Source organism: Cupressus sempervirens, chromosome 5, assembly GCF_028749045.1.
Source record: "Cupressus sempervirens isolate cs-2001-9-10 chromosome 5, ASM2874904v1, whole genome shotgun sequence".
NCBI lineage: Eukaryota > Viridiplantae > Streptophyta > Pinopsida > Cupressales > Cupressaceae > Cupressus > Cupressus sempervirens.
In genome coordinates this window covers 929,380,619-929,401,224 of record NC_143122.1, presented here as the reverse complement: position 1 = coordinate 929,401,224, position 20,606 = coordinate 929,380,619, and positions in this window count along the sequence as shown.

The window sequence follows — 20,606 nt, the reverse complement described above, 5'->3', positions numbered from 1 at the left end:
GGAGCAAGCAGAAAACAACATGAAGTCAAAGAGTATCAGTTGAAACATATTTACTCAATGGGACTACACAATTTTGGTTACAGAACACACCTATCAGCTCAGGGGAAGTTATCAAATTTTGAGGTATCTAAGTTGTTGCAAACTTTTGAAATTTTGAAGTTTTGTATATAAGCTGAGTTAGAGATATGTTATGCTTGTAAGGTCAGGGATATTAATGCATACTCAATTGTTTTTGATAGTCATGTCAAAGGGGGAGATTAATTATCTTAGATTGGTTTTGACAAATGAGTGTCTAGCACACTTAAGTTATTTACTTAGTTTATGTTGAACAAGTAGTACATGCCGAGCACAACATGTATATTATAGAACATGTCGAGTCAATAGTGAGTGCCGAGCCACTCATAGGTCAAGTCACTCAATTGCTGAGTAGATAGTGTATATCGAGTGATTCAAGAGCGAAGTAAACAATGGATGATAAATCATACATATGCCAAGTCATAACATAGAGAATAGTATATGCCAAGCATTAGAGATTTCAAATGCCAAGTGAGACAATTTTGACATAATTTTTTATAATGGCACAAACAACTATGTAAACCATTTTTTAGCTGAGTTAAAGATGAATTATGACATTTTGGAGATAAGGACAAATCTCAAGTTGGATTCTTAATGCATTGGATGTAGCCAATCAAAAAATGGGAAGGATTAAGTGGCAAAATTGATGAATCGCAACCATTGATTCATACCTAAACCTAAGTCACTTATGTCTTCTTAAGGAGGAGAAACACTGAACTTTCTATGAATGTTGATGAATGTTGAAGGAGCGAACAGAATAGTTTTCAAACACAAATAGAGCATTCATGGTGGCTAAGGAGTGATGAAGTGAGATTGCATTATAGAATTAATTAGAGCATAATGGAGGAAAGTAAAAAGCATACAACAAAGATACATTTGATCAAGAAGGATTAAGAACACAATAGTTTAGAGGTGATCTATCATCAAGCAAGAAAGTGCTAACCATAGGATCAATGTTGAGACATTCTAATAGCTGATTTCAGTCAAAATCTCTTAACAAAATAGTCCTAATAGGCTGTATTGAAATCCTCTAACAAGGTGCTTACTTTATTGTGAGTTAATGTCCTTTAGCAAGGCACACTTCTAACAGCGTGTTGAAATCCTCTAATAGGGTGAGACCTAATAGTCTTTATAAACCTTTAATAAGGCAGACCTTTCATAGGGTAGATCATGTTTCATGGTCAAAACATTGTAACCTTCATTAGATACACTTTATTACTATAGTAGTGAAGATTTGTGGGTGTCATTCCCACCCCAATTTTACCTTCTCATTGGAGAGTTTTTGGGTAATCATATCTTGTGTCATATGTGTGTGAATGTTTACTTGCTTACATGTTTTAGATGTACATGATTTACATGGTATTTCAGTTTACTTAATAAATGTATGAGATGGATGTGTGGTGAAAGTTTGATGGGTCCAAGTTTAAACTACTAATTCACCCCTCTGTGCCTCCCTCAAAATTTTACCTTTCCTATTGTAATTCCAACACAATCTTATTATGTAGAAAAGATAAAATTATAGATTGAAATTTTTTACATAAACACTATGACATATTTATAGCCCTTTAGGAGGTTTTCGAATGTAGTTTAACAAGTAAACCTTAACAAATACTTCACAAGTTAATTTAGGAAAATGCTTGACAAGTCAACCCAAATTGCATGATAAATGGTAGGTGTACTATACTTTTCTCATCAATCACCAAAAAAAAAGGTATGACCTTCATCATTAAGCTAGGGCCCTTCAATGTGAGGTCACTCTAAAGGAAATGATTGAGCTATTTATTCTTGTGTTTGAGTTACGCTTTCTCTGGCATTAGCTTTAACTACATTTAATAATCATCCTTTAATAAATTAAAATGGTAGAAGTGATACCCCTTAGTCTTTGGATCTTATTCAAAGAGGTCATCTTATAGGTTTGTTCTTCTATATTGGGTAGTAAAAGTTCTACGGTGGACCTTGCATGGTTGGTTTGTTCATAGAATCAATGCTATATTGGGTAGCTATGCTTACAGATTGAACCTACAACATCAAAAAATACATATTTACATTTTTTAAATTAGATATATTCAAAATGGTAATATTATACCCATTTAATTATCCCAACTAAAATAAGATATTAATATAAAAATTTTGCAAATGAAAAACATACTATCATGAGATCTTAATTATAAATATTAATACTCATTTCATTATTAAAAGAAAATATTTAAATTTAAATTATTTTAATAATTTATCTTCAACTATACAATACATTGTACAAACTATATACAAAATCTTAATTTGACCTACCGAAATCTTTGAAAAATTAATTCCCTTCCACTAAGTAATTGCTCTTTATAATGTATAGAGTATATAGATACACATAAAATCGATAATACCAAGCACATGTACATGCCAAACTTTTCAAATTAAGAAAATGCCCATTTACATCTCATAAGCATATCCTCACACCAACCCTCCTATCAGAATTTTATTGCATGAATTCACAAATGTGTAAATGCTAGTTATCTTTAATATAGTGAGTGTGCATCAATAATTGATTACACTTAGTTTTGAGTTCATAGAGATAAATTAATTATTTACAACATATATTGATACAATTGTAGTGATCAATTTAGATGCTTCTATTTGTACATTTCTTGTTAAAATAAATACCAATTTCTTTGAATTTTTAAGATCTTTAATTGTTGTTTAAAAAATGTTTACTCTTCCTTTTTAGACAGTAGAATGACAGGTAATGCTAGTTTATCACGTCCTCTATTACCATAAAGGGTGTCCAACTTCATGACCTTATTTTTTGTAGAATCAATCAAATGAATTATTTATTTCTCACAATAATAATATTAATATTTTCACTATATAAAAATTGAGTAATCAAAACAAAAGAAAATTGATCAACTACATTTAAAGGATTATTTTTTTCTCCTAAAACTAAAATAACATTTTCAATCTAATAATTGATACTTTAATTATTATTATCAATATTTTATTTAACTTTATCATAATCTATATAAATATAAGACAAAATTAAATAAATTATATTTTATTTAACTTTATCATAATGTAAATAAATATAAGACAAAATTAAATAAATTAAATAATCGTACATAAAAAAAATAAAGAACTGTGCAAAGAAAGAGTTGTGTTTCAACATGAGTCTTGCCTAATACAAAAATATAACCAATGTTAAAAAAAACTTAACTTTAATCCTTTGAGATAATGTTTGGTAAATACAAGTTTTTGGGTTAAGAATAAAATATTTAAACAATTGATTACTAGAATGAAGCATTCATATAAAAAAGGGACTATATTTAAAGAAAAATTATTTAAGGAATCTTATACTGTAGAGCAAGGGGAAAAAGAAGAAGCAATATTTGCGCAAAGATTTTCAGAAGGCTAAATTCACTAAATATTACACGTACCAAAAGATGATCTTAGAGTTACAATTTACTAATGTTTGCGATCATTTTTTTTAATGAAAAAATAGAATCAGAATGACGAAATTCAGATTGCCATGCTATTATTTTCATTGAAGGTGGACAATGATGATGGAAAACATGGGCACAGGAAGCGTTAGAGACGTGAGGCAGCCATGATCTATTTTAACTGATGTCAAATCTTAGAAGCTAAGCTCGTCTAAAGTGGCGTGTACAATGATGATGGAGGCAGGATGTCAGGGAAAACATGGTCACCATACACAGCCACAGGAAACGTTAGAGAGACGTGAGGCATTTGAGAGAGCATTGACTGACTGCTGTTAGTCTTTTCTACGTTCTACAATTAAGTGAGGCGGATAACATTTGATCAGAACCTTCGCATATTACTTATGATGACCAATTGTCATCTTCACGAGGAATCATCGATGTTGAATGTTTGATTTTCAATTTCAACAAATTTTTGTAGAGAGAGAACGTAAATTGTTGGTAATACGAGATTGTCTATTCCGTGGAGGAGTAGGAAATATAAAGTGAAGGTTTCTAATAAGAGATTATCTATTGATCCCTGGTCAACTGGAAAATTCGTTATCGTCAGTAATACGACATTATCTATTCCCTTGTGGAGTAAGCAATATGAAGTGAAGGTTTCTAATCTTATTACTTTAGTGCCATCTGGTCGTTTTCATCTTTTCAAATACCATCTTAAACTTGTATAGCATATCTATTTGAAATTTTATCTTTATTTAACACAATTAAATCTATTGATGTCCTATTGCATGTTAAAGGACCCTACCAAATAAATTTACTTATTACTTCTAAAATATTAAAAAATAATTATCTACAAAAAGAGTTTAAAAAATATGATCTTGATATTTTTTCTTTTAACTTACAAATTTACAAGTATGTGAATTATTCTATTACGCATTCCTAAGAGAGATGTGAAACTTAAAGAGAGGGATATATACCATAGACTTGTATACAAATAATTGATCCATCCATCTATCAATCTATGTATATGTTGTCCATCTACCACCTCATATATTTAGTTTTCTTCTATCACTTCATCTACCACCTCACCTCTCTCCTCTTCCTCTTTTCTCTCCCCACTTCTCTTCCTCTTTCTCTCTCCCTTCATATCTCTTTAACTTATAAACAGACATAGAGATACTCTCTCCCTATTTTACATTCCCCATTTTAATCTCTCTCTCTCCCCTCTATTTCTATTATGCATATTTCTCATTTTCCTCGTATTGTCCCCTTACATAGAGATCTTCGTCCATTTTGTATATTTTCTCCTCTCTCTTTCTCATTCTCTTTCTTTTCTTTTTTTCCTCACTTCCTTCTCCACCTTTTTGTTTCTCTCCATTTCCTTCTCCTTTTCTTTTTCCTTGTTCCTCTCCTTCTCCTATTTCTTCTTCATCTCCTTCTTCTACTTCTTCTCCTTCCTCTTCTACTCCTTCTTTTTCCCCTTTTTGTCCTTTATTCTTAATCTTCCCCTTCTTCACTTTCTCATTCTTCTTTTCTTCATCATTTTCTTCTTGGTGGTCTCCCTCTTTGTCCTATCTTCTCCTCGTCTTCCCCCACTTCCTCCTACTCCTCATTTTCATCATCTCCTTTTTGTTTTCTTACTTTTTTCCTTCTACCTCTCTCATTTCTTCCTTGTGCCCTTATCCTCCATAGTCTTTCTCTTCTTCTTCTCCTTAACCTCCCTCTCTATCTCTCTCCTATTATCATTCTCCATCACCTTCCTTATTTTATTCTCCTTCAACTATTCAACAACTGATCTATCTTGTTTTTTGTATCCTTCCTTTCAATTTTTTTTTTTTCTCATTCTATCTACTCTCCCATCTACAAGAATTCATCTACTATACTATCTCTAGATAATTTAAGTATCAAGAAGAAACATTAATGTTGTCCACTTCTTTTTCTTAGTTTTCTTCTCTATCTTATCTCCTCCTCCTTATCTTAAAATTGTTTCTTAAATTGGATTAAATTTATCATTATATCTGGTTACCATATGTGGACATTCATCTATAGTAGTTGTAGACACCCAAAAATTTGCAAAGACCTGAATTATGCAATTTTGATCAATGAATGCAAATTAAGGAGGAAATCAGAAGAACATGATAGACTTTCAAATCAAAAACACATTAGTTCATTAATTTTCTATCAAATCAATATGACCTAAATTTTATTTAAAAGAGGAGGAAAAAAATTCAAATTTATAAAATAAAATTGAAAAAGGGATGAAGAGAAAGACAAAGTACTGAAAATAAATAAGACATTTATTTATTCAATAAAGTCATTTATCATCACAAAAGAGAAAATCTCCCTTTTCCATTTTAAAGAATTAGAAATATCCCCATGTATCCTCAAAACCAAATGTATTGGACTCTTCATCCTAGTCTCTTAGGAGATATTTTTAGTTTCACTTTCATCCACCAGTCAAAGGTGAAAAACTAGATTCTTACCCCGAACCCTTCTGAAATCCTATAAATAGGAGGGAAATTCAAAAGCCGAAGGACCCAAGTTTTAGGCATCTACACTATAGGCACACTCTAAGTTATCATTTTAGCATTATCATTCTAGAAAATTCATATTATTTTAGCATTGTCTTTATGTTATTAAGGATCATCTATTACATATTCAACTCATTGTATGTCCATTGTCATAGCATTCTAAGAGTTGTTATCTTCATATAATATGCATTATAGTCATAGATCCTGCATGCATTCTTCTAGATCTACATTCTAAGAATACTCCTATTCTAGAACTGTCACTAAGATGTTGGTTTGAGAACTTTCTTAGTAGTTGTAGTTAGGGAAACATGAGAAGTTCATAGAATTTACATTTTGATAATGATTTATTGGGTTTAGTCTAGTTTGTTGTCATTCTATCTACATTCTACATTAAAGTTTCATGAATACATGATTATATTGTGTATAAATTGGCACCTACCATGGGGCTTCAGTTCAAAGGCTCTCTATTTTCAAATATTTTAGTCTAATCCTTCATCTTTAGTATAGATCTGTGTTTCTTTCTATTTCCTTTTGCAGATCTGATCGATTACAAGTTATATAGTGTTCTAAAAGCTTTGTATTAGTGAGAATAAAGTCCCAAAGTCTTCCTTGAACACACAAGGGCTGGATCTAAATCTTCTAATGCTTCTGAGCTCTATTTTAATGCTTCTGATAGATATTATGATGCTTTTGAACTCTACTTTAATGCATTTAATCTTTCTAAAGTGCTTTTAAATAGTTTTGTGATGCAATTAGAACTTTCTATAGCACTTCTAAAGAGTTTTGTAATGCATTTGATCATTTTTGAAGTGTAGATAAAGTATTCTACAACTCATTTGCTTTTATTATAGTGGATTTTCTAGATTGAATAGCACATACAAAGCTTTTTGTAATGCATATGAGTATTCCTATAATGCATCTGGTAAAAATTATAGTTTCATGAATCTAACTTCCAGATCTAAATATAATTTTCTTATAGGTCTCTTCTGAGTTAACAAAAGCTCTTAGATTGCAAAGAACATGTAGTAGGAAAGAAGGCCATGATAAATGCATCTAGCCTTTGCTAGCTTTGAATCGGGTAAGTGAACCATGGCTCTTGCTAATTTAAAGTGTGGCATTTCTTAGTTCCAAACATAGCTTAATAGAGGCATTCGATCTTGCTAATCTAAAATAGAAGTAGGCCTATGCTTACAACTTCTTCGAGTTGATCAAAATGTCCAACCTTTTGTAAAAATCAATCACAATTGAATGAGGAAATAATCTACACATAGCTTGATTGGGAGCTCCTTTTTCTTTAGTAGTATAAGGGTTGGTGATTAAAAGTTTGTCTATTGTGTTTGGGAAGTCAAGATAGTAGGGATATGGTCTCACTCTTCTTGAGTGATCAAACTCCAAAACCTATTTGTGATTTCAATTTCCTGGTTTCTGCTAGGTAGGATTATCTAGCCATAGAAAGGCTACCTCTTGAGTTGCCTTAGTCAGGCCGGTGAGAGGGATCACCTCCCAATCTTACATTCCTAATCAAATGTAAGCCACCTGTGTTCGGAATATAGCCTTCCTCTAGTAGTTCCATAAGGGATTGTGCCAAACATCATTAACATTGGTGGGAAGCTCTCTATCACAAGAGAGGTAAATCTAAACATGGTTAAACACTAAAACCCACTAGTCACTTGCTTTAGATAACCTTGTTAGGAAGCTCTTTCCTTTCATTCTCTAGGTGTGTGTGGTTTTATGTTTTACTTTGGTTTCTACTACTATTTTTCTTGGATGTGTCTTAAAACATAATAAGAAAAACTAGTGCAGATCAATGTCCTTCCAAAAGATGCAACTTCAAACTAGTATTGAGAAACCAAGTCCAAAAAAAAAACATTATGGAACAATTTGAAAGTAGCACATATACTGCATAAAAAAATACTTGTGAATATTCCTATGACAATCTTGATCTCTGTTATAATACAAATTCCTTTAGATAAGCGCATCTAAAAATTTAAACAATGCATTTGCCCATCCAAACAACACATCCGAATCATTAAACAATGCATATGACAGTTAGACTAACGTATATAAGCATTTAAAAAGTTCATATGATCAGTTAAACAACACATTCTATAAATTTGATGATGCATTTGAGAAAAGACATAAAATAGAGGCTATGTACACGCATGATAATTGCAAACAAATGACACATTTGGATACCCTTTTCCTCACTAGTATTTTACAAATTTGAGAGATTCCATAATTGACCAAAAAAATCTTTTAGAAACAAGTAGTGCTACAAACATCATTATCAACCCAACAATTATTAATGCTTCATTTTGAACATCAAGAAAGAAACATTCAGAGACTTGCATCCATAAATTTATATGATTTTATGTATCTACCATTGAATTACTCTAATTCATAATGATCCTATTTTTAATGAAGATTTATAGTATTTAACTTTCATCATCAATACCTCTATTGTTGACATCCTAGGGTGGTTAGGAGTCCTCTCAAATAAGAAGATTTTTGGAACCTGGTTGCATTTGGCCTATATATGTTCAACAATATTTATGAGATGGATCTAAAACTTCAACTATAACATTATAATTCACAGCATACTTAATTTATAACATATAATCAAGAATTCAAATTAAACTTACTTTTTTCAACTCTAGCATCTAATCTCTTATGCATTAGGTGTTTCCTATGAGACACAAAGTCCTAGTTCTTAATATCATGGAAATAAATTTCCAATATGTTTATGAAAATAAGGAAAACAAAAACTAAGTGATGCTTATACATACAATAGTGCTCTCACTACAAATGGAAATGCTAGAGGGTCTATGTTGTCAAAACTGCCTAGACTCATCACTAGTAGCTATGCCCTACACAATAAAGAATATATTTAATCACTTTAATAGAACCCAATTACCTTTTGCTTGTCAATAAGTTGTGCCTCACCCCCCGCACTCTGACCACCACTGATAGGTGATACCTACAAGAGAAAAATAAGATTAGAAACTATATATGGTCTAATATCAAACAGAAAAATAATGAGAACATAACATAATGTGTTATAGATGTCTCAAGGCCAAATGAAATAGCTGAGTACATGACATCATCAACCTGTGTGAGCTCCTCCTCAGTCATCAACTAAACATGAATGAAGATCACATACATGTATATGTTAGTATGGGTTAAAATTAACCTAATATAAATATTAAATTTAAATCACATATTTTGTAACAAAAAATGTATACACATACCAACCTAGAAAGATCTCATGCCTCTTCATGCTCCTCCTCTCTCATGTTAGGGTGTGTAGCCTCTGTATGTGCATCTAATGTATCATCCTCCTCAAACACAAACTAATACTTTAAAAGATCACCTATGGGACCTAGACAAATATTCGTGGACATTATGCAAGTATGTGGCACACAAACATGTGATGAGCTTGCCAATGATGAACTTGTACTAGCATCATCAACATGGGGAAGCAACACTAACCTAGCCTAGGTTATCAATAGGTTACGCAATCTATGGATTGTTCTAATAGTCTAAGAGCTAGTCCTTGCAATGATATAAAGAAGTTGCACTGGAGGAGGGATGGAGGCATCAGTAGGGTGGACAAAATTGCTACTGTAAAAGGATAAAGCTATGTCATCTTTCATGATGACTTATCAGAACTATTGGAGTTTGATTATTTCTATCCAAAAATCATTTTTTCTTAGATACATGATCTAGATAAATTCATTCTAGCTAAGTTATATATGGTCCCAAACTTTTCCAATTGGAAATGTCTATTAAATGCATGTTTTATTCTAATTTTTATCCAATTACCAAAGAAATCAAATTATTTTAGAAAATTGGCATTTCAATAACTCAAACTATTTTATATTATAATTTTTAAGTAAAATATAAACACCATTTTGTAGAGTCGAAAGTCAAGAATATTTTCATAAAGAGTTTATATTGTTTTAATTACATATAGTATATTGTAATTAAAAATGTTTACAAGCACATAGTTTAAAACACTAAAAGATGTCGATTTTGAGAAACAAAAAAATATTAAATAAAAAAAAAATTAAAAATTAAATGGCATTCTAGAGGAGAGAGTCCAATTTTAGAATGTATAATTTTTCTTCTAGTTATAATAGATTTTTTTTGAAAAATGTAGTGGGAGATGAAAACTACTGATTTTAGGTGAGTTCAAATTTGAATCAATATAAAAGAGAAAACATAGGTCTAAAGTCAATTTTTATTTTTGATTGTTCTAGCTATATGTGTTATTTATAATATAGTCCAAGTTCAAATAGAAATAGGTTTATTTCCATATATAATTTTGTGATGGGAACTAAACTCCTATTTTTTAGCATTTTTCAACAACTAAAAAATTATCTATAAAAATTAGGAAAATACATCATTTCTTATTCTAAATAATTATTAAAAATTATAAGCTTAAACTTCAACCATTTCTACACATTTCATTAGTATACTTTACTTCACGCTTCACTAGTTCACATTGAGGCCCAACACAAATTTGGAATACATGTTTCTAATGAAATAAAATTTCACCTCTTAATTGTTGTGTAAAGTTTTCTCAAAAACAATTCACCAATGATCAAAAAAGTTTACACACAGAGCCTCATTTGTGCACCATTTAATTGATAATTTGGGCTTTTTGCAATCTTCTATTTTTACCAATTTTTGGGTTTGCAAAAAGGTTAACCATATCATATTTACTTATGTTTAGGGATTGGACCTCATTATAGTCCAACCCATCATCAAACATGGAATGAATTTTCCCATGCTAGTGAAGAGTATGATTTTGTTCATTGGTAAGTGTTTGAATATTATCCACTATGGTGTTCAATGTGGATAACATGGGAGCCATTGCATTTATAATGTTATACATCAATTTGGTGATATTTTCTTCTATCAAATATTCAATTTGAATAGGGTTTTGAGGGGGTAGGGGATCATTTGGTGGATGGTTTTAAGGGGGTACAGAATCATTTGGTGGAGTGTTTCGAGGAACAATGTTTCATGGCTCAATGTCATCATTTGGGTCATCCATATCTATTAAATTGCAAAACATCATTTCTATTGAAGAAAACATAATTTTCAACAATTTCTATATAAAATACCTAATTTATAATAAAATTCATTCAAAATCATACTTAAATACAAAAAAATTGTTACCTATATTATGTACCCATTCATATATCTAATACTCGGATTAGAGGCAATACAAACCAAGCTCAAATGCAAATGCCTAATTTTCTCTAAGATTTTTTTAAATAAAAATAAAAATTCCTAGATGCATGTTTCTAGCATCTGAAATCATATTAGATACTTGATATTATATTAGATACTCGATAATGGATTAGATACCTGATAAGGTTTGGCGAGCCTTTTTGCCTTGGTACCAGGATTGGTAGAAAAATATTAGAGTAGACATTTAAATGCTTTTAGACATTTTCAAACTCCAATTTTTCATGCATTGCCACTTTTTGGGACACCATGATCCTACACATACCCTATAGAGTATAAATAATAATACATAATATAATTTCAACCATAAGGCAATTGAAGGAATCACAAAAAACTACATGTTCAAAAGAAAATAGCATAGAACACTAATTGTTTGTGGAAATATTCAACTACAAAATATAAATTGGCATATGATTTCAAATCCTTGAAGCCTTAATAGAGACTAATAGTCAAAGTAAAATTGAACATCGAACATACATCAAGAACACTTGTCTTGCAACAACTCAAAATTCATGTCTTGTTGGTTATATATATTTAAGGTCTAGGATAAGAGTAGGTAGAATTAAGTTATTAAGAAGAAACATAGAATTATTTTGGCATTGTAAGCTTGAGCTTCTAAGCTATCTATTTGTAATTATGTTGTAAATGGCTACAACCAAGTAGGTCTTATGCCTAACATATTGTAAAAAAGTTGTCACAACATATCTATATTAGAATCAATAAAAATTGTTATTTCTTCAATGTTTGTGTTGCCTTTAGTATGTAAATCTAGTTAGGTGGATGGTATGTGTTTCCTTGGAATCATTTTACTATCATCCCTTGTGTCACACTAAATGACCTAGTTTCCCTACTAAGAGTAAATTCCTCTTTAGCCCTAGAACATGCCTTGCCTCTTGTAGTCGCTAATGATTCCCATTTTGCAACTTAATATTAATTCTTCTTTTCCTAGAAATTTGGATAAACCAAGCCACATGTTCCCTTGGACATAATTAATAACATGTTATATATTTGGTGTAGCATGAAATGAACCCCATGAATCTTAAACACATTAACAATTGTCATTTTCTAGTGAAAGAAGATAAGAGTCCTCTTCATATTTATTACTTATTAAATGTGACTCCTTATTTTCATTTATTTTGTCTCCTTCATCATTCTTCTTCTTATGGACTAGTTTTACACAATACAAACAAGCTCTTGGTCCTCTAGATTGAGATCTCTTTCCCTTTGAGCTTCCTCATGATTTTCTAGAATTTCTAAAATTATTTCCTCTCTTTGTTGATATATTCCCACTTTTTGCATTCTAAACTCTACTTGATGTAGATTCACCAGAGATATTTCTACAAATTTCCTCACTCAAAATAAAAGGACCAAGATTATAAAATTCATAGTTATTTAAACTTGAAAAAGAGTTAACAAAAAGCATTACAAAGCCATTCTATCTTTCAAGAACATAACACAAAATCAAAAGAGCCCTAATTTCTTGATAAAAATTGAAATTAATAGAAGATAAATGATTGGTAACCATATGAAACTTATTGACATGATCAACAACATACCCACTTTATGCCATCTTCATATTAAGTAAATGCTTCATGAGAAATAACTTAGTCAAATTGGAAGAATTTTCATACAAATTCACTAGGATTTCCATTAAATCTTTCTTGTTATCTTCACGTTTAAAATATTAAATACCACCAATTGTATTAGTCATAATTGAATACTCCTAAGTGACTTTTTGTGCAAAATATCTCATCCCTCATATGATATATTTTACTCTCTCTTGTATTTTCTTCGTAATCATCGCCATAAATCCTTCTTGTAAAGATATTCCTCCACTTTCACTTTCCATAACTTCAAGTTTTTCTCATTAAATTTATCATACTTAAGCTTTCCTCTATGTATCATTACTTGCAATCAAGTGAGATTCTCACTCATATGTAAGACTTTCCTATAAGAGGTAATAGAAACAACCTCATCCTGATACTACTTATTAAGGTTAAAACACAAAAAATCTAAGAATTATATACAAAATATAACCAGTAATGAAAAGGAATAAAATACACATAATTATAACATAAAATAAAAACATTTAACATGGTTCATGCATTCTTGGGCTATGTCCACCAAATAGAGAGTCCTATCTTATTATCCAACAAAGATAAAAATTATAGATTGATAAATTTTGCATTACACTATGTATTATTTATAGCCCTTTAGGAGGTTTTCCAATGTATCTTAACAAGTAAACCCTAAAAAATACTTGACAAATTAATCTAGGAAAATTATTTACAAGTCAACCCAAATTGTATGATAAATGGTAAGTGTACTATACTTTCCTCATCAATCACCAAAAAATAAAAGGTATAACCTTCATCATTAAGCTAGGGCCCTTTAGTGTAAGGTCACTCTAAAGGAAATGACTGAGTCATTTATTCTTGTTTCTTAGTTATGCTTTCTCTTGCATTAGCTTCTACTACATTTAATAATCATCCTTTACTAAAATAAAATGGTAGAATTAGTACCCCTTAGTCTTTGGATCTTATTCAAAGAGGTCATCTAATAGGCTTGGACTTCTATATAGGGTAGTAAAAGTTCTATGGTGGATCTTACAAGGTTGGTTTGTTCATAGAATCAATGCTATATTGGATAGCTATGCTTACAGATTGAACCTACAACATTAAAAAATTATAGATTTACATTTTTTCAATTAGGTATATTCAAAATGGTAATATTATACCCATTTACTTATTCCAACTAGAACAAGATAATAATATCAAAATTTCGTAAATAAAACACACACTATCGCCAATTCTTAATTATAAATATCAATACTCATTTCATTATTAAATAAAAATATTTGAATGTAAATGATTTTAATCATTTATCTTCAACTATGCAATACATTGTACAAACTATGTATAAAGTCTTAATTAGACCTACCCAAATCTTTGAAAAATAAATTCCCCTCCACTAACTAATTGTTCTTCAAAACATATAGAGTATATAGATACACATAAAATCTATAATACAAAACATATGTACATGCCAAAATTTTCAGATTAAGAAAATGCCCATTTCCATCTCATAAGCATATCCTCACACCAATCCTCCTTTCAGAATTTTATTGCATGAATTCCCAAATGTGTAAATGCTAGTTATCTTTAATATAGTGAGCATAGATCAACATTTGATTCCACTTGATTTTGAGTTCATAGAGATAAAATCAATAATTATAACATATTTTGATACAATTGTAGAGATCAATTGAGCTTCTTCTATTTTCACATTTCTTGTTAAAATACATACCAATTTCTTTTAATTTTAAAGATCTTTAATCATTGTTTGAAAGAAAATTACTCTTCCTTTTTAGACAATAGAATGACAGGTAATGCTAGTGTAGCATATCTTCTATTACCATAAAGGGTATGGAACTTTGTGACCTTATCTTTTTGTACAATCAATCAAATGAATTATTTATTTCTCACAATAATAATATTAATATTTTCCATATATTAAAATTGAGTAATCAAAAAAAATAAAAATTGATCAACTACATTTAAAGGGTTATTTTTTTCTCCCAAAACTAAAATAATATTTTCAATCTAATAATTGATACTTAAATTATTATTATCAATATTTTATCTAACTTTATCATAATCTATATAAATCGGTTATATTTACATAAATATAAGACACAATTACATAAATTAAATAATCGTACTTAAAAATAATCATACAAGTATTTGCATTAAGAATAAAATATTTGAACAATTGATTACTAGAATGAAGCATTCATATTAACCTTTAGCTATAATATAAAAAAGGAACTATATTTAAAGAAAAATTATTAAGCCAAGAGGCTTTCTACAGTGGAAGCATCAATCAATGTGAACTTTTATCAATTTTAAAAAAAATTGACGGTTGTATCAAAGTCACTCCACAATAAAGTTTTGAAACAAATACCACTTCATGTTTCCCACTGGTTGAGTTGAAATTATTATTAATTTATCAGCGGTTACTACATTTTCTTCACCAGAAAATTCTTCACACTCCTACCACATATTAAATGAAACTTAGTAATAATAGAAGAATTTCAGCAAGCGAATCGACCACTTCAACATTATGAAATGTTTGTAACTGAATCTTTCTGGAAGCAATATCACTACTTTATTTATCCGCCTATACAGAGGAGAGGAAGCAGGTGAGACAGAGACGAGCACCAAGCTAAGCATTAAAAAGAGTTTCTTGAATCATCTCATTAATTTCAGTAGCCCAACTTTCCAAATGCCTCTTCCTCACATTCACAAATTTCTTTCTCCTCTTGATCTGACCCTCAAATTTTCTTCCTCTGTGAACTAGGTACACTAGAGATTTGAATCGGGGTTAAACGGTTTCAAAATTTTTAGAGTTTACTTCAAGACTTGAAGAGGCAGATTTGAGAGAGTACGAATGGACTGACACAATCAACATGGTTTGATTTATCACCTACAAGAATAGGTGATGAAATGATATTTATATATCTCTTTTCACCCTTGATTTGTAGCTAGAGCTAATTGAGTTTCCTGAGAGCACCGAGCTTGCACGAAATGCGGGGTACTAGTTTGGAAGGAGCACCCACCAGATAAGAGTTACAACCCTGAGTCAGCAGAGTCAAGGCAGGAAAGATTCATCGGTAATGCCCTGTATATTGTGGCCCATCTTTCATCAGAGTGGGGTTTGAGATTCAACATTGTGATTTGCCCTGAAAGTTGGTGATTTTATGCTAATTTCTCTAAATCATGTACTTTTTTTGTGTATCTTTCTGTTCAAGACTTCTTTGCTATGTCGAGGTTGGATTTTCCTTCAAATTATACAAGTTACATTGGTGGATATGATTTTTTTGTTTCAATTTCTTTGGTTCATTTCTATGTTTTAGATTGCAGGAGATCAAAGTCACTTTTAAAGGTGACAAGTAGCAGTTTTCTATAGAGGAGATCTCTTCAAGAGTGTTCATCAATATGGAGATTATTGAGACTTATTTGGGGCCGACCAAGTGCATGAGTAATAATTTTGGGGCTGAATGTGATGATACATTGCTCTCCTACATATAATGATCCATCTTTATTAGTTTCAATTTAGTAAACATTAAACATTTGATAAAGATTTCATTTTTCTTAAATGAAGAATAAACTATTTCTATGTTCCCAAAATGCATTTTCTTTTAGAAGTTTCTATTTTTCACAGATTTTTAATGAGAAATATTTATGTGAACTATATTAAAAAGTTGAAATATTTTAGAAATTTCTATTTTTACAGATTTTTAATGAGAAATATTTATGTGAACTATATTAAAAAGTTAAAATATTCTAAAGACATAAAGTAAATATATAGAAACTTCCTACCTTTCTAATTGAAATAAAAAGTTGAGATATTCTAAAGACATAAAGTAAATATATAGAAACTTCCTATTTTTCTAATTGAACTTAAAGATGTTTAGAAATAGTGAGAAACTTTTATAAATATTAGAAAAATGGAATATTTTGAAAGTATATAGAAAACTAAGATGTTTCTATATTTTTTAATTGTTTAGTTACAAATACTTAAATAAAGTAAGATTATGAGGATTTTTTCATATTTACACTCATAATAAATTCTTAGTTTTAAAGTTTTATTTTAATAAAAATTATATATTTTTTCTATTATTAATAATATTTTATAATTTTCTATCAAAGTAAATCAATATGATTAGAACATAAATGGGCAATATATATATATATATATATATATATATATATATATATATATATATATATATATATATATATATCATAGATTTTAGAGAGGAATAATTCATTACTAGTAATTAGCATGTCATGATATTAGTATGGTGAAATATTTTGATTATTAATTTTTGTATCATTGAGACAATGATTTGAAATGACAATGAGTGTGAGGATATGAAATACAAAACTAATTTGTAAGAATTAACACCCTAAATTATGTAATTATATAGATACTTAATATTGGCTCCTCATAATTGTCACAATTACCTATTCTTAAAACAAGTTATTCAAAACATGGGATACACGCATGCCTTTCAAATATTATATATTCTTAATATGATGGTATAACTAACATGGCACTAACAACTACTTTTTACAAGCAATTTAAGAATATCAAAATAAATATGCATCTTAAACCCAAATGGTGAAACCTAACCCTTACCCTAATCCTAAATAATGAAAATGTACATCCTAAATGATAAACTATAAATCCTACTTGAAAACCATTATCCTAAATGGTAAACCCTAATAGAAAATTATGTAACGTAACATAAATAAGAAAACCTAACCTTAATAGTAATAATAAATGTTAAACCCTAACTTCAAACTTAAAATTTAAATGATAAACCTAAATGTTTAACCATAATCCTAACACTGACCTTTATCTAAATTCTAATATAAATCATATTCATAACCATAATACTAGAGAGAGAGAGAGAGAGAGAGAGAGAGAGAGAGAGAGAGAGAGAGAGAGAGAGAGAGAGAGAGAGATACACATACATGTAAATATGTGATATTTAACATATGTCTTCACACACATTCAATTTAATTTAATTTTAACATTTAACCAAATTGTAATATAACATCAAACCCAACTTTAAATTAAACTAAATTTAACTCTAATCCTAACATTGAATCAATAATTTCTGACCTTAAGTCTCCTAAAAATATCAAGCAAAATTGAGCCCTCGTGTTAAACTAATTCTATACTTAACCATCTTACCATTTATCACAAGTCCAATAAATTATGATTCTTGAAAAATACACCTTCCTAACCCCAATCTTCCTAAATTTAAATTAACACTACATACCAAGGTGAACTCTACCCTAAGGGACATATGTGTGTGTATATGTTTGTGTGTGTGTGAGAGGGGGAGGGATATGTTGAGAGTAGTGAAGGGAGAGAGTCCACAAGCCATTAATCAGGAGTAGATAGATATGAGGGGGAGAGGGAGAGGGAGAGGGAGAGGAGAGAGAGAGAGTTGGGGAGGTAAATAAGGAGAGAGTTGGGAGAAAAATATAGGAGGAAGGGCTAAAATCTTAGGTAGACAAAGAGAAGGGGGAGATGAGAAAGAAGGGGGAGAGTTAGAAATATGACATAGTGCTCAATAAGTCTGATAGTTAGGGCTCATAATAGAAAAAGGGGATGATGGAAGGGGGAGAGAGGGAAAAAAACATAGATTAATTACATAGGGACATGTGAAAAAGAGATTATAATAGGATGAGGAGGGGGGTGACAGACATGAAGAAGACATAGTGGGTAAAGAGTGAGGATAATATGGAGAGAGAGAGAGAGAGAGAGACGAGAGAGAGAGAGAGAGAGAGAAGAGAGAGAGAGAGAGAGAGAGAGAGAGAGAGAGAGAGAGAGCACTTCTTAGAGTGGGGTTTCTATTACACCAAAGTATCAATTTATCTATGCTCAATACAACCACTCAACTTATAATACATAGGTGGCAGTTAAGCCCTTATCACAAATCTCTATGGGAGCTCTAAACATTTTTCGAACATGTGGAACTTGTAAGAGAGAGAGGGCGAAGGGGGAGAGGGTGACCAACACGTGGTAGAAATAAATGGCAAATAGGATCCAAGAGATGGTGAGAGGTCACAATAACTCTAATGCTGGGTTAATAAGAGGCAAGAGAAGAGATAGAGCTAGAAAGAAAGAGGATACCTAGAACTTAGAATAGTGATGGATATGGTCATGGAGGATAGAAGAAGGGAGGGTCATTAGAAGGGGATATGTGCAAGAGATGGTATAAGTGTGGGTGGGTGGGGGGGGGGCAGGGTTAGTGTGAGAGAGGATAATTATGCAATTATACTTTCTCTCTCAACTTCTCATCCTTTTTCAGCAACCTCATGGAAAGCGATAAGGGGAAGAGGGCATGCTAAAGAGAGGAAGGGGGTAGAGACATGACATAGAGCTCAAGAAAGAGGATAGTTAGGGTTTTCCATAAACATAGAGAGAGAGAGAGAGAGAGAGAGAGAGAGAGAGAGAGAGAGAGAGAGAGAGAGAGAGAGAGAGAGAGATGGATATATAGACTCACATATACGCACCTATACACACATGCACACATATACATAGAAAGAGAAATGGTATATACATAGACACACATATACACATATATAATCAAGATATATATAGACTAACAGAAATTGAAAATCTAATTTCTACCCTAAATTTAATTTTAATTATATGAATGAAAAAGATTGAATGGATAAAGAGAGAGAGAGAGAGAGAGAGAGAGAGAGAGAGAGAGAGAGAGAGAGAGAGAGAGAGAGAGAGAGAGGAGGGGGGAGGAGCACATTGCTGACACTTAGGGGTAGATATAGAGGCTAAATAGATGTATGAGATTGTGAGAGGAGGGAGAAGAGACTTAAAGAGATTAAGGAGGTAGGGAGGAAGACAGATGATGTAGAGATAAATGGTAATAAAGGAGAGGATATAGTAAGTAGGGGTAGAAATAGGACAAAGGGAGAAATGTAGGAAGGTACATGAGGTGGAAAGAGATAATGACGAAGGGGAGAGTGATTATGTAGAGAGAAAGAGAATAATTAGGATGGAAATGGTGATAGGGTGAGGAATTTGGGAGGAAGGGAGGGAGGGAGAGAGAGAGAGAGAGAGAGAGAGAGAGAGAGAGAGAGAGAGAGAGAGAGAGAGAGAGATGTGGTAATTAGTGGATGGACGACAATTACGGTCCAAAAGAGATGGAGACATGATGAGGAGAGAGAGAGAGAGAGAGAGAGAGAGAGAGAGAGAGAGAGAGAGAGAGAGAGAGAGATTGTGTGCTTAGATTTGGAGAGACATGGGCTAGAGCTATATAATAATCAAGAGGAATAGATGGTGAGAGGAGGAGAGATAAGAGAGAGAGGGAATGGTAGAGGGAATAGAGGAGAGATGGGGTAAATATAATAATTAGGGAATGTGATAGATGGACATGGTAATGAAGGAAGAAGAGAAGATAATAGTGATAAGTGGGTTGATGGGGGTGGGGGGTTTAAATAGGAGAAGATATGTTTAGAGGATGGTGGGGAGAGAGGGAAAGATAGTAATTATGCTAGGTTAATAAGAGGGAAGAGAAGAGATAAAGCTAGAAAGAAAGATGATACCTAGAACTTAGAATAGCGATAGATATGGTCATGGAGGATAGAACAAGGGAGGGTCATTACAAGGGGATATGTGCAAGAGATGGTATAGGAGAGAATAATTTAGAGAATAGTTAATGTGTGTGTGTGTGTGTGTGTGTGTGTGTGTGTGTGTGTGTGAGGGGAGGGGGGGG